Source organism: Nicotiana tomentosiformis, chromosome 4 (assembly GCF_000390325.3).
Source record: "Nicotiana tomentosiformis chromosome 4, ASM39032v3, whole genome shotgun sequence".
Taxonomy (NCBI): Eukaryota; Viridiplantae; Streptophyta; class Magnoliopsida; order Solanales; family Solanaceae; genus Nicotiana; species Nicotiana tomentosiformis.
In genome coordinates, this window is record NC_090815.1 from 33,781,856 (window position 1) to 33,797,985 (window position 16,130).

Below are 16,130 nucleotides of genomic sequence, written 5' to 3' on the forward strand. Positions count from 1 at the left end.
GCGATGGTATTTCTGCAGGTGCGGTACCGCAGATGCGGTTGAAGGCTCGCAGAAGCGAGATCTCTGGCAGAAAAAGGGGTAAGTGCGAGGGTTTGATTTCATTCTTCATTTTTGGACTTGAGAACTCGAGATTTGGCGCTTTTTCGAGGAATTTTCAGAGGAGGCTTTGGGGTAATGATTCTTAACTCGTTTTTGGTTGTATTCCATTAATCTATAGTGGCCTTCTCCATTTAATTTCATATTTGGATTTGAAAATTTGGGGAAAAGATGTGAAAAGTTCTTAGGCCGAATTTTGGGATTTTGATCGAGATTTTGGTATCGGATTTGAGTAATTTTGGTATGAGTGAACTCATGAGTGAATGGGTATTCATATTTTGTGACTTTTACCCGATTCCGAGACGTGAGCTCGGGAAGACCTTTTTGGGTGATTTTCTAATTTCTTGCTTTAGCTTTGATTTCATTAATTAGATTAATTTCTTATAGTTGTATTTATGGTATGTAATTTATTTTGGCTAGATTTGGGCCATTCGGAGACGGATATTCATGGAAAAGGCATTGTTACCAATTGATTGAGCTTGGTTCGAGGTAAGTGGCTTGCCTAACCTTGTGTGGGGGAAATCCCCTTAGGATTTGGTGCTGTTATGATATGTGAGCGCTGCGTACGCGAGGTGTCGAGTGCGTACACGGGCTATTTGTGGAAAAACCTATTTTTCTTTACCGAGTAATAGCCTGTTTTCATCTTATCTGAGTATACTAGCATGTGTAGTTATCCTGTTAGCCTAGAATAGCATGTCTACTTGTCCTAATTGCCTATTTATACTCTTTGCAGCATGTTTAGTAAATCCCGCTTCTTTCTTGACTTGTACTTAGTCTAAATTATAGGTTTCATGTTGTAACTGTTATATTCATTTATTTGAGCTGCGTATTTACTTTGGGACTACGGGACGGTATCCCGGGAGATCCTCCCTGCATATGTACTTTTGAGACTACGAGGCGGTTCCTCGGGAAATCTCCCTGCACATTTACTTTTGAGACTACGAGGCGGTTCCTCGGGAGATCTCCCTGCACATTTACTTTTGAGACTACGAGGCAGTTCCTCGGGAGTTCTCCCTGCATATTTACTTTTGAGACTACGAGGCGGTACCTCGGGAGATCTCCTTGCACTTTTTTTTTGGGACTACGAGACGGTATCTCCAGAGAACCCCTGTTGTTTATCGCTGTGTTATGGGTTGCTACTTTGCTATGTTCTATTTGCTTAAATTTCAGCCTCTTATTATATTGTTATAATCTCCTGCTTATTTACTATATACCAGTAGGGCCTTGATCTGACCTCATACTACTCGGCCGAGGTTAGGCTTGGGACTTACTGGGTACCGCTGTGGTGTACTCACGCCCTTTCCTGCACATGTTTTTCGTGTGCTGATCTAGGTTCCTTTTATCAGCCTCGTCCTTAGTTGTAGTCGCTGTTGTTTTCGGAGAACTGCAAGGTACATCTGTCCGCGCTCGCAGATCCTCGGAGTCCCTCTCTATCCCCCTATGTTGATTCTTCTCTTATTTCTATAAACACTAATGTATAGAACAGTTAGAACTTCATAGAAGCTTGTGACTTATGGTGTTCTGGGTCTTGGGAGTGTCATGTATATTTTGATAGTTGATTATTGTATATGCCGAGCGACATCTCAATTGCTTATTAAGATATATGTTACTGTTAGTTGTTAATTTTCATGTTTTTTATTTCATTTCCGCAAGTGTTAGGCTTACCTAGTCGTAGATACTACGTGCCGTCATGATGATTCACGGAGGGAGAATTTGGGTCGTGACATCTTATTATATGCTACATGTTGTGGGAGTTGCGCACATATGAGGTGACAAGTATTCATGCGTATGCTAGAATTCTTGATTATGTCCGGGTAGACTTAGGTTCATGTCATGCTTTAATTGTACTAATTGAGTTATCCTTGCTTGTTTAATTCCTTTAATTTGTGTTTCGACCTAAGACTAGGCTTCTGTAGAGTTACGGACTTGCTATTGTAGAGATTTGACGAGCTACTCGATTAGCCACAAAATAATTGTGCTTTCCCCTACGAATATTTCCCGCGTTGTGCGTTTTCATCGAAAAGCTTCCTTAAATTTCATAACTCACATGTATATTCGTGAGTGGGGTCAAGGTCCCATTAAAGCTTCTTATTCTAATGGGATCGGGTCGTTCGCCTAGGCAGTTTCATATTCTTATGTGATCAGGCCGTTCACCTCGGCAATATCATATTCTTACGGGATCGGGCCGTTCGCCTCGGCATTTCTATAAAATACTCTTATGGGATCGAGCAGTTTGCCTCAGAAACTTCATGAAATACTCTTATGGGATCGGGCTGATATATATATATATATATATATATATATATATATATATATATATATATATATATATATATCCCGATTGAGGAGGTAACCAATAATTGAGAGCTTGTGTTTACTATTCAGAGGAGGGTGGTACCACGTACCTATATTTATTTAAACTATTTATTTACGATGCCTCATACTTGTTTACATTCTATTGTACTGGATTTATTGGACCACTAGTAACTAGTAAGTGTCGATGTCAATCCCTCGTTACTACTTCTCCGGGGTTAGGCTAGATACTTACTGAGTACGCATTGATTTACGTACCCATACTATACTTCTGCACTTATTGTGCATGTATATATATTCCTGGTGGTCTTTTGGGCACAAAGGCGTGGCTATTGCGTGGACTTTATGGTAAGCTGCATCCCATGTTACGATTTGCAACATACAAAGTCTCCATCAGAATTATTTACATTTTTCATGTCTAACTTGTATTCCAGACAGATGTTGTATTGTTATTGTACCTTCTAGTAGATGCTCATGCACCTATGACACCAGGTTTTAGGGGTGTTCTAGAATTTATTATGGATTATTTTACATTAATACACTTTAACTTATTATTTTAACAAAATTGTATGTAACTACGATTTATTTTGATGCACTGACCTCTCTATCTAAGTAAGATTCATGATTTAAAAAAATAATCAAATGAATAATTAAGTTTGGCTTGCCTAACGATGACGTTGGGTGCCATCACAGCCTATAGTGGATTTTGGGTCGAGACATCGACCCACCTATCTGCATCCCCATCTTTCTTCTTATTATAAATTTCGCTTCCTTGAATAGCTGATCTTGGTGCATCGGGCACTCATACTTCATTTTCTGAAAATAAATTAATTTGGTTAAGAGATGGAATTGATATACTTAGAAAAGTAAAGACGTAATAATTTAAGCAATTACCAATCTTCTTCTTATTGTCCTGATGCTGATAGAACCCCCGGTGTGCAAGGAGCCTCCCTTCTCGGATGAACGAGCTTTCTTGAAAATTATTCCAATCAGATTTGATACTTAATAATCTAACTATAACAGACAGCTCAGAGTGCGAACTTCCTTCACGTATTGGACAACTAGCTTCCTCTAACTGTTCATAAATATATTTTGCATCATCATTAGGAGTTTGTTCGATATTTTCATTAGGCTCAACCCCAGAGTGCATCCCAAAAGCATTCACAAACATATCATGAATTCTAGAATCTTGATTCCTATTCTCGACTGACCTACTAATTTCACCAACAATCATGTTATAAAATATTCCACGGCTACCATCAATCTCTCCATGATTAGTCCACACAAAGTAATTCTCTATAAATCCCTTCCTATAAAGATGAGACTTAACTTCCTCCAGTTTTTTAACTTCACACAATCGCACTTGACACAAGGACACCTAATTACTCCTTCAATTTAGTATGATGAAAGTGGCATTGCATGTCTAATAAAGTCATCAACCCCTTCTACAAAATCCTCCATCAATCCCCGCCGATTAGGATATTTCTATTGTACATCCAAGTACGATGTTCCATCTATACAAATAAAACAAAAATAAATTGAGATATTTCCATTAGTATTAGAACTACTTAATTTATGCTACAATTATTAAATTAATTAAATCATTTTTTAGTTAATTAAGATAATTAATTTTTACTAATTATACCAAAATTAAATTATAGTAAATATAGTTAATTATGATTCATTCAATTTAAACATAAACTATAAGTTCACTTCATACCCAAAAAGTTCAACAATTATCTCTAAAAGTTTAATTCATATCCAAAAAGTTCAACCATTACCTCTAAAAGTTTAATTCATATCCTAAACGTTCAACCAATACCCTAAATAATTCAATTAATACTCTAAACAATTTAATTAACCTCACAAAACATAAGCTATATCCAAAAAGTTCAGCACTTACCCCTAACCAATTCAATTCATATCCAAAAAGTTCAACTCATACCATAAACCAATTCAATTCATACCCTAAAAGTTTAATTCATACCCTAAAAGTTTAATTCACAAGAACAAAACCCTAATAACTCAATTCAATTTAAAGTCAAACTTTCAATTCCTAACTAAACTACTCAAGTCAATACAAACTTAAACATTCATTTTACACACTAGGTAATCAATTCAATTCAAGTTTAATAAGACCTAACCCCTAAATTTCAATAAAATTCAAAGTTAAACAATTAATTTAAACAATAATTAACTAATTCAAACTAATTAAAAAAATATTAAAAATATACAAAAAATGTAAGTTTAAATCAAAACCTGGAATTTTTAGGAGGTGGAGGGGGAAGGGCAGTGAAGGCAGTAGCAGCGACAACGGCGGCGTGGGGGGGAGGGGGGCAGTGGCAACTTGGGGTGGCACGAAGGAGTGGGGAATGTGTTGTGTGAGAGGGAGAAGAGAAGGAGTGGCGGAAAGGGGGGTTGTGGGTGGTATGAGGGAGAAAAGAATGAGAGTTAGAAAATTTTGAGAAGAGAAGAAGAGAAATGAGGGGGAAACCCCGTATTTCATATCTGAAATTAAAGGTACCGACCGACTTCAGTCGGTAAAGTCGGTCGATACACTTAAGTGATCGTTGATTGTGTTTGACCACAGTTAACCGATCGACTTCGGTCGGTTATCTTAAAAAAACCTAAATTAAATTTTTTGTGTTATTATTTCTTAAAAATTATAAAATTTTAAAAATAATTATAAACTATAAGCATATATTTTATTCACAAATATATATATATATATATATATATATATATATATATATATATATTTACTAATAAATAATTATAAACTATAAGTATAATCTTTATAAATAATTATATTAACTAATTACTTTTAATAAACTATAAGCATATATTTTATTCACACATATATAATTAATCAATCATAATAAACAAATAAACGTATATATATGATATGCTTCACGTTTCGCCTTATATATTCATTCGTTTTATAACTAATTACAAATAACATAGATTAATAAATATCAGTCAAGACATTTTACCTTTTGTATTCATCTATCTAATTTAATTTTCTAAGTTATAATTAAGCATATGAGTCATTTCACACACACAAACATACACATACGCACACACACACACACACATATTATATTGTAATTGATGATCAATCGCATACATTACTACGCATGAAAACTTGATCAATTGATGAATTGGTAAATCAATATTATTCTATTTTAAATATGTTTAGTCGATTGTTATATTAACTCGTTTACTTAATGCTAATAGCCTCTTTCATTTATTTAATTTGTACTACATATATACATGTCAAAGAAGTTTAGTATTATTCTATATTTCATTCATTCATAACTAATAATGCATGACATAGATTAATCGATATAGGTCGAGACGTTTTATTTTTAATATTCATCGATGCATCTAAGAAAGTTATAAGTCGATGAATCAATTTACAAATAGATATATTTGATGATGATTAATTATATATACTAATTCGATTATTGCTTCTTCACAAGTCTATCCCCAAAAATACCCAACCTTGTAGCCCTAGCGTTTTGCGTTCTTAGATGCGGTTATAATACTTAATGTGTGTGTGTGTGTGTGTGTGTGTGTATAGAGAGAGAAAGAGCTTGTTATAGTATATGTTAGTGCATTCATTATTTGTATTACAAAATAAAGTATTAATAGATTACATTTATATTATTTAAATAGTAAAATTTAATGTGATTTAAAAGTTTGACCATGTTTGACCTATGAAACGACCGATGTTGGTCGGTTATTTTTCAGAAGCTACAGCTACAGACCAAAGTTGGTAGGTAAAATCTTCTCCTGTAATAACCAATCAACTTTGGTCGGTTACTTCAACTATAAATTTTATAAAATATTTTAAATAATAATATAATTATTAAAATTTAAAAATGTGAGTCCATCTAACCGACCGATGATGGTCGGTAATCAAAAAAGTGCTTTGACTAAGCAAGTATGACCATTGCAGTCAAATGTTTGACCAATATAATGTAATTTTAAAAAAATATAAAAAAATATTTTGGTATTTTCCGTCCGCTTTGGACGATATTTTGGTCGCTTTTGTTGATCGACCAACGTTGGTCGGTACGCCTCGGTCGAATTTTACCGAATTTCTAGTAGTGTTGTCCTATCGCACATTTGGTACGTATGGTAGAGTTTGTACAACTAACTAAACAAAAATATTCTCGTGTAATGTGTCTCCTTAATGATTGTGTGATCCATTTATAGCCTGATATCGTCACAAAATAACATCAAGTTACGGTTGTACTTACAGCAGCAACAAGGTTGTCACTGTTAATATTAGGTGTGAAAACTAGGGATTTTATAGCTACTTTGGTCACTGCAACAAGGCCGATTTCTTGTAGTGAAATTATAAATCTCTAGCTGCTGGGTTATAATATTTATAAATATAACGAACCAATCGGTTGTTTTGAATATTTGCACTTCACTCGGTAGTTTGAGAGCATGAGTAGCTCTGTATGATGTATTATGACTTGTGTCAATCGTCGATTTAGGTTTTCAGGTTATTCAAAATCGATTTGGAAGAATGAATTTCATAATTGAAACTTTAAGTTAGAAGAGTTAACCAAGTTTGACTTTTTTAGTACTTGACCTTGGATTGGAGTTTTGATGGTTTAATTAGGTCCGGATGATGATTTTTGACTTGGGCGTATGCCCGGATTTGTATTTGGATGTTTCTAGAAGGTTTCGACGCAAATTGGCGAAAGTTGAAAATTTGAAGGTTTGGAAAGTTCATAAGTTTGACCGGAGTTGACATTGATGATATCATATTCAAATTATGGTTCCGGGAATTAGAATAGCTTCGTTATATCATTTGGAACTTGTATGCAAAATTTGGGTTCATTCCGGGTTGATTTGATATATTTCGGCGCGAGTTTTGGAAGTTGAAATTCCAAATTTCACTTAAGTTCGAATTGAGGTGCGATTCGTCGTTTCGATATTGTTATGTGTGATTTGAGACCTCGAGTAAGTCCATATTATATTATGGGACTTGTTGGTATATTCGTACGGGATCCCGAGGGGCTTGGGTGTGTTTCGGATAGGTTTGGGTTGTGTTGAGCTCGTTTTATGTTTCAACGTCTTTTCTTCAAGTATAAATGGTACCACATTAAGCAAATGATCTCCAATTTTTGTTTTGAATGAAGCATTAGATCCGTATCATAATTTTGGAACTATAACAACTGGAATTATCAAGTTTCGACATCGTATGAGGAATTTATGGTCATTTTACTAAGAATTGGGTTGCAAATATTGAAACCAACATATCTCCTTCATTATAAGGTCAAATGGAGTGATTCAAAAGCCCAACTTGACTGGAATTTCACAAGAAATCCATTGGAGGTATCAAAGTGAGTTTAGAGATCGTTGGCCTGAGCAACGAGGTAGAACAGCTGGGCGGAAGCATATAAATTAAGGGTTTGTTCATTTGGTCATATTTTGAGTTGGGGAGCTCGGATTTGGACGATTTTTAAAGTGCTTTTCACCACATTGATTGAGGTAAGTGTTCTCTACTTATTTTTAATATATTTCATTAATCTATCTTCATTTTTGGCAATTGATTGATGATTTCAAAAGTGAAATTTGAGTAATATTTCATAAAGTGAATTTTTGAGTTTTGAACATCGATTTGTAGTCGGATTTGAGTAAAACTAATATGGTTGGACTCGTAATTAAATGGGTTATCATATGTTATAAGTTTCATCGAGTTCTGAGTCGCGGGCCCGGGTTGGACCTTATGGTTGATTTTGGGCTTTTGAGTAAAGATTCGACCTTTATCAATTGGAATTGTTTCCTTATGCTTTATTTGACGTATTTGAGTTGCTTTTGGATAGTTTCAAGCCGTTCAGAGGTCGGTACGCGTGGTATGGCAGTTTTGGAGCATCGTTTGGCTTGCTCGGTGTTGGATTTGGCTTATTCGAGGTAAGTAACACTTCTAAACGAGGTGCTGAGGGTATGAACCCCGAATATACGTGATATGTATTTGGTGTTGAGGTGACACACATGCTAGGTGACAGACGTGTGGGCGTGAACCGTATGAATTGTGACTCGGTTAATTCTAGGCTATATGCTTATCCTGTTGGGACCTACTGGGGTCATTTCTGCTGTTGAGTTACCTGTTTTTATTAAAATTACATACTTAGTCATACGCATTCATCTGCATATCATATCTCAGTCTCTGTTACCATTTATTGATACATCACATCATTATTTTTGGCCAGATCTTTCATGATACTGTGAGCCCGAGAGACTAGAGAGATTGATGATTGAGTGAGGCAGATGGCCTATTTGTGAGTGATATTTATGGAAGTGGGTTGCACGCCGCAACATATTATTTTGATTTATGCCACGATTGGCTTATTATAGTGCTTGGGCTGAAGGAGTCCCTCCGGAGTCTATACATACCCCAGTGAGCGCAGGTAATTACTGAGCGCGAGTGCCGAGTGATTGGGAGGATTGAGTGACTGTGAGGACTGAGTGGTTGTGAGGACTGAGTGACTGTGAGGACTAAGTGACTAGGAGGAATAAGTGAATTAATACTCTGAGAGTATGCATATAATTTTATCACTGAGTTGTATCGCATTCGACATGCACACTTGACATACATGCATAAAGATGCATTTTTCTCATGTTGTACGGTATCACGTCATTCATGACTTCTTATACATATTGACGTATAGGCATAAAGATGTATTTTTCTCATGCCATTTGAAAATAAAATATCTACCTGTTGAAAGCTTTGGCAAAAATTACTGTTTTCAAACTAAACTTACTCATACTTTTGGTGTTTTTGGTGAAAGAATTGGGATTTGTTGTTATACTTGAAAAGCATGCCTATTTTTTCATAACTGTGAATGAGCTGAGCATCATATCTCTGAGTTACTTCGTGTGTCATTTTTTACTATATTGTTATGCATTGTTGCTGGTTATTAGAGTTGGACTGTAACCCTTGTCCTAACTCGTCACTACTTTCAACCTAAGGTTAGGTTTGTTACTTGTTGTGTACATGGGGTCGGTTGTACTCATACTACACTTTTACACCTTACGTGCAGACTTGGATACTGATGTTGTTGTGTATGACGGGAGCTAGCATTGAAGACGTACCTGCATTTCGGTAATAGCTGCCTCTTGTTTATGGTAGCTCTAGACTTATGAAAAACCTGTTTATGTATAATTCGGACAGATGATGTATTTTTTTTACACTAGTTTTGTAAACTCTAAGTCTTAGAAGCTCATGATTTGTACTACCAGTCCTTGGAAAATGTATAAGATTCAGATATTTTCTTTTATTTATTTGTCTCATTAAATTTCATTGGAACTGATTTATTGTCAATTGGCTTATCTAGTGGGTTGGGTTAGGTGCCATAACGACTAGTTGAATTTTGGATCGTGACAATAAACGTACAAATTTTGGTGGCTGATCACGCCCAACTATGCTTTATAAAAAGGACTAAGCGGTCGTTGCAAATATATTCCGGTCAACAAGTCCGGAGTCGAATCCCACAGGGAATTAACCTATTAAGCACAGCTACTAGACTCGCACAAATTCACGCAATCAATATTCAGGAATATTTAAATAACAAATTGGATGTTTACTAACTAAATATCACGTAATAAAAATGCAGTAATTAATAACTAATTACGAACAGGTTGTAGACAAGAATTGGAATAATCTAAGGTTATGATTTTCCCTATTGTCGAAATCCTTTCCTCTATGTTTCCTATAAATTTGCCTAAGTTTTCTCTACCGATCATGAGCGCTCTGAGTGTCGTAATTCTCTCTCGAGTAACTACCACAATTTACTTGACATATTCATCCGAATTATGCTAGCCGGCACTAAGTACGGCTCACTCGGATCGCACCCTGGTTTCGTTATTCCTAATCCTACCTTTAAACCCTCCGTATTGATACCTCATATACTTTAGGAGTGATGTTGTTCCACAACTACCTAAATATACACTATCTTCCAAGTAATACACACTAAATAGGCACAGTCGATTGAGAGCTCTTCAACCAACCACAATAATAACATAGTTGAACAAATAAAGAAAATACTACGACAAATCTATATTAACGTAATAAGAAAATCATCCTCCAATAGGTTCCATCAAAACCCTTGATTAGAAGTTTTGCTACGCATACTCATAGTAACAATATCCCAAATATTTTGCATAACTAAATTACAAAGTAAAGATGAAAGAATGCAGAAATCGATGATTCTATCTCCCAACTGGTGTTCCACGAGCTATTCTTGCCTTCGGTCACAAAACTACTTCAAAAGTGGTATTTTATGTCTATTTATATGTGTAGGAAAAGACCTAAACGGCATAGGTCAAGTCCTAGTCAAACCAGGAGACAAAATAAGCCTTCAAAATTCGGAGTAAGCACGCCTCAGACCATGCCTCGCTAGGCTCCACGCGAGATGAACCTCGCCTAACACTGTGCTGCGCCAGCTCCCACGCGAGCTCGAGCTCGCCTCACCCTTCGCGATGCCTACTCCTACGCGAGTTCAGAGGCTCGCGTCGCTAGCTTCCACGCGAGATCAAAGGGTCGCCTCGCGAGCTTCTTCATCTTTTCACTGTTTAATGCATTCTTTCTTCTTTTCACAGTTTTCGAGCACACTTTATTTTTTAAATTTTTCTTTTTGCTATAATTTCATCTCCAATTCACCTACACATAAAATAGACTCCATTACGCGCAAATAAAGTGTAGTTTAACATTAAAGCACATAAAATGCAAGATAATTAATGTACTAAAATATGGAATTATAGCCACATCAATGGCTTAATTTGCTAGTTGGAAAAAATCTCCAAACAGAAATAATCTAGTAAATCTCTCCATGTTTTTGGGTTCAGGACAAGGAAATTAAATCAAAGATTATCTAATTGCATAATATAATAAGCAGTTTATGTTTCAATAATTGTATAAAGATAAGAAACTGAAAATTGCGTCATACCAAATAACTAATTGACGCAAGATACTTTTTGGACAGGCTCTTGCAATTGTAACAAAAAGTAAAGAAATAATGGACTAATTGAGAACCCTTTGATGTATCTTGACCATGAAAAGAGAAAGAGTGAAACAACAAAAAAGGTGTCGTTTTGTTTGATATCCAGCTCATAAGACTGTCACCATAAAATCTTGTTCTTTTGGAATGACCATCATTCATTTAGCCATGCCTAACTTACTAACTAATCATCGTTTGGTTAACTAATTATTGTTTGGTCCTTGACAAGAAAATAAAGCAAGATTTTCTTAGCCATTATCGTCTACTTTTCAGTTAAAAATGTGTTATATGTTGTTAGTGGTTTGAAACATCACAACGGACAATCGTAAAAGTGATTAGCGTAGATCACACTGGCTTTAAAAAAAGAAAGAAAACTGCTGAAGATGAATATTCTAATTAAAAGAAAATAATGCTTTCTAAAGATTCTCTTTTCTACAGAAATGATTAAAAGACATAATTTGTATTTTTTCGTTAAAATCTGATCCTAAAACTCCTTTAGACATTGCTTTCCAACAGTATTGAAAGTTTGGAGTTAGTTTGACTAACATATATATATATTTCTTAGGGGTATATGGTTCTAAATTATGTTTTGTAAATAACAGATGTACCATTTTTGCCATGGTGCTAAAGTTGTTATTGTCTCCTTCAAAATCAGTATCATATTTCCTTCAAAATTGTCTTTGATTCAACAACTGAACTAAAATAGTTTTTGCAAACTTTTACCTAAAGTAAATGCACTTAAAATCCCAACTCTGAATCAACTTCCAATAATCTCGTTGTCATATAAAATACTTGACCAACATGCTGAATGGATTCCATAGTCTCCAACTCTCCATTGGTCATATCCAGAAAAAATCAAGTGGACTAGAAAAAAACTTGACTGCTAACCTCTCAACATCATCAACATAAAAATAAATAAATGTAAGAAAAGAAGAAGAAAAGTAATGAAACAGAGGTTGAACGATAAAATCTTAGTCGCACCGGGTATTTACACCCAACCAATCATCTTAATCTCAGTTAACAAAAAATTAAAATAAGAATATCTATCATTTAATCATGATTAAGTGATAAATTTGTGTATACAAAACATGTGTAAGCACTTGGTGCATTAAGTATTCTGAAGCATCGAAAGAGAAACTAGACTCAAAAAACGTTAATGTTGGCCCAAGTGAAGGTTAGTTTTGAAGATTGACAAAGGAAGCTCACGCATGAACCAGGTCCATCCCTTGTGTGCATAGACAGGGGAAGATTCGAGCATGTGGGATGCACGTGAAGGAGATAAACTTAATTTGGCATAATTGATATCTACTGATCGAAAAGGTTGTATAATTGATAAGGAGAAGGACTCCTTACTCAAAGAGAACATTATTCAAGATAAGGAAGGAGTTAAAAGTTGGGATCAACTAGAACTCTTCCACCAAGGAAGAGTAGCATTAGAACTCTAGTTATTTCTCATCTACTAACTCTATATATTGCAGGATGTTCTCATTCTACAAGTAACGCACAAAAGCAGAAGTTAAACGTGAATTGAGAGTAAAATAGCAAGGCATTTTGCAAGCAGTTCGTGTGTGATTCAAGTGTGCAAACTTGAAGCTACATGAACAAGATAGAAGAACCAGTTCCAAGTGTCTGTCTTTTATTCTAGTTCAATTGTAGTAGGTGCTTTCATATTGTACCTTTCAGCTTTATCTAGAGGCAATCGTAATAGGTACTAAGAGTATTCAAGTTAGAGTTAACTTGAAGTTGTCGCAACAGTTAGAGGTTGTGTGCCACAACGGGATTAGAGTTAATCCTAGGTTTACAAAAGTATTTTGTAAATGCAGTTTTTGACTTAGTGATTTAGTGAAGAGTTTTGGAAAAATCCTACTAGAAAGTAGGTCGTGGTTTTTTCACCTTTAGAGCCAGGTATTTTTCACGTAAAAATCTTTGTGTTCTTTAATTTCTGCATTTATTATTCCGCAGCAGTAGTATAAGGAACACATAGAAGAACCAGGTCTTTCTATAATTTGTGCATGCGAAAAATTGGATACCACACAAATCATCCCCCCTCCCCCCCTGTATGGTATTGAAGTTAAAACATCAATTGGTATCAGAGCAGGTTATCCTTGAAGAGGCGAAGACCTTAGGAGAAGATCAAGATGAGTGCACCACCTGGAAATTGGGAAGGACAATCCACTGCTAGGCCACCACTCTTCAATGGCCAGTACTACTCCTGATGGAAAAACAGAATAAGAGACCACATCATAGGAGAGGACTATGAGTTATGGGACATTGTCACTGATGGTCCCCTGGCTACCATGAAAAAGAATGTTGAAGGAGTAGATGTGCTAAAAACAAGAGTTGATAGCACTGCTGAGGACTTAAGGAAATGCGAGAAGAATGCCAAGGCCAAGAAATGGCTCGTGTGTGGACTTGGTCCAGACGAGTACAGCAGAATTCAAAGTTGTACTACTGCTAAGGAAATTTTGGACACTTTGCAAGTGGCTCATGAAGGAATACCTCAAGTGAAGAGGTCCAGAGGAACACTACTATATTCTCAATATGAGAATTTCACCATGAAGGAAGGGGAAACCATCCAAGAGATGTGTACAAGGTTCACCATACTAACAAATGAACTTAAGTCTCTTGGAAGGGTTATTCTTGAAGAAGACAAAGTTGAGAAGATTTTGACAAGGGTTATGCCAGTCTCATGGGAGAGCAAAATCACTGCTATTCAGGAATCAAAGAACATTTCCACTCTTAATTTGGATGAGCTAATTGAAAATCTCACTGCTTATGAACTTAGAAGACAAACCATGAAGATGGATGTACCCAAGAAGAAAAGGAGCCTGGCACTCAGAATCACTGAAGGTTCTGATCTAGAAGATGATGAAATGGCTATGATCACAAAAGACTTCAAGAAGTACCTAATGAGAGGAAAGGGTTCTTCAAGAAGTGGAGGCTACAACAAACCAAGGGTTCCTAAAAAACAGACCATTAAGGGTTGCTATAAGTGTGGGAAGACTGATCACCACATCAAAAACTGCCCTCAATGGAAAATTGAATGGAAGAAGGAAAGAGTTGAACGAAGAAACAGAAAGAAGGAACAGGTTCATCCCAAGAAGAATAAAGGATCAACAAAGGCTATGGTTGCTGCTTAGGGGGAAAGCTCAGATGAGGACTCAGATAATGAAGATGGAGATGAACAAGCACTTATGGCAATTGGAGAATCCGATGAGGAATCTGAAGTAAGTATAATCCATCTAAAAGACAAGATTAAGTTTTTTGTCTAAAGAAAGTAAGTATAATCCATCTAAAAGACAAGATTAAGTTTTTTGTCTAAAGAAAGGCTACCTGAGTTACTTCTAGATTTCATTGATGAATCTGAGGATTTAAACAATGAAAAGAAACAGTTTTCTAAGGAATCTGTAATTTTAAAAGCAAAGTGTAAGAACCCGGAACTTAGAGTTAGTGAGACTGTAAGTGAAAATACTGCATTAAAGAACCAGGTTCATGCATTTGAATCAAATGTCCTAGAACTTAGATCTGAAAACCTAAAACTGAAATTAGGAACAAGTAAGAAGACAACTGATTGCACACAACTCACTCTAGAAGAAAATGTAGGTAAACTAAAAGATAAGTTGTATAAGAAGGACGAGCAGGTAAGAATTTTGACATAGGATCTAGGCAAGGTCAAGCATGAACTAGACAGAACTTGTAAATGGAACAGGTCCTCCGATGCACTGTCATGGCTGCAGGAACATCACAGTAGCAATAGAAGAGGAATTTAGTTGGGAATCTGCCAACTAGACAGAACTTGTAAATGGAACAGGTCCTCCGATGCACTGTCATGGCTACAGGAACATCACAGTAGCAATAGAAGAGGAATTGGCTTTGGGAATCTGCCAACTAAATGGGATCCCAAAAGCAAGTATCTCACACTTCCTGAGAATAAAATTTGCACACACTGTGGTAAGACTGGTCACTATAAAAGTGAATGCACTGTAAAAGAGAAGGCTAGTCAAAAGAATAAAAAGTTTGTTCAAGGGAAAAATAGGCTGCCAGGTTGGGCTAAAAAGAATTTGATTCATCCTTTTGCCTATAGAAAGGGACCCAAACTAGTTTGGGTTCCTAAGACTAACCCATGATTTCCTTTTGCAGGTCCAAGTGAAGGGGAGCAGCCAAATATGGTACATGGATAGTGTCTGCTCAAAGCACATGACAGGAAGCAAGAACCAGTTCCTTTCACTTGAGGACCTCAAAGGAGGTAATGTCTCCTTTGAAAATGAGAAGAAAGGTGAGATCATTGGGGTTGGTAAGGTAGGTAAGACTGACTCTCACTCGATTGAGAATATCTATTTGATAGACGGCCTAAAATACAGTCTAATTAGTGTATCACAACTGTGTGATAGAGGTAACTTGGTAGCATTCACCTTTACTAAATGCTTTGTGATTAATCTTACCACTGACAAGATTGTTTTGTAGGGAAAAAGAGTAAACAATATATATATTGTAGATCTTTCCACACTGTCAGAAAATGAACTCACTTGCTTAAGTGTGGTGGACAATGATCCCCTCCTTTGGCACAAGAGACTTGGGCATGCAAGTCTGAGTCAACTCAACAAATTAGTCTCCAAGGACTTGGTGATTGGACTTCCTAACATCAAGTTTAAGGAAGACAAAGTTTGTGAGACTTGTGCAAGGAGGAAGCAGGTAAGATCC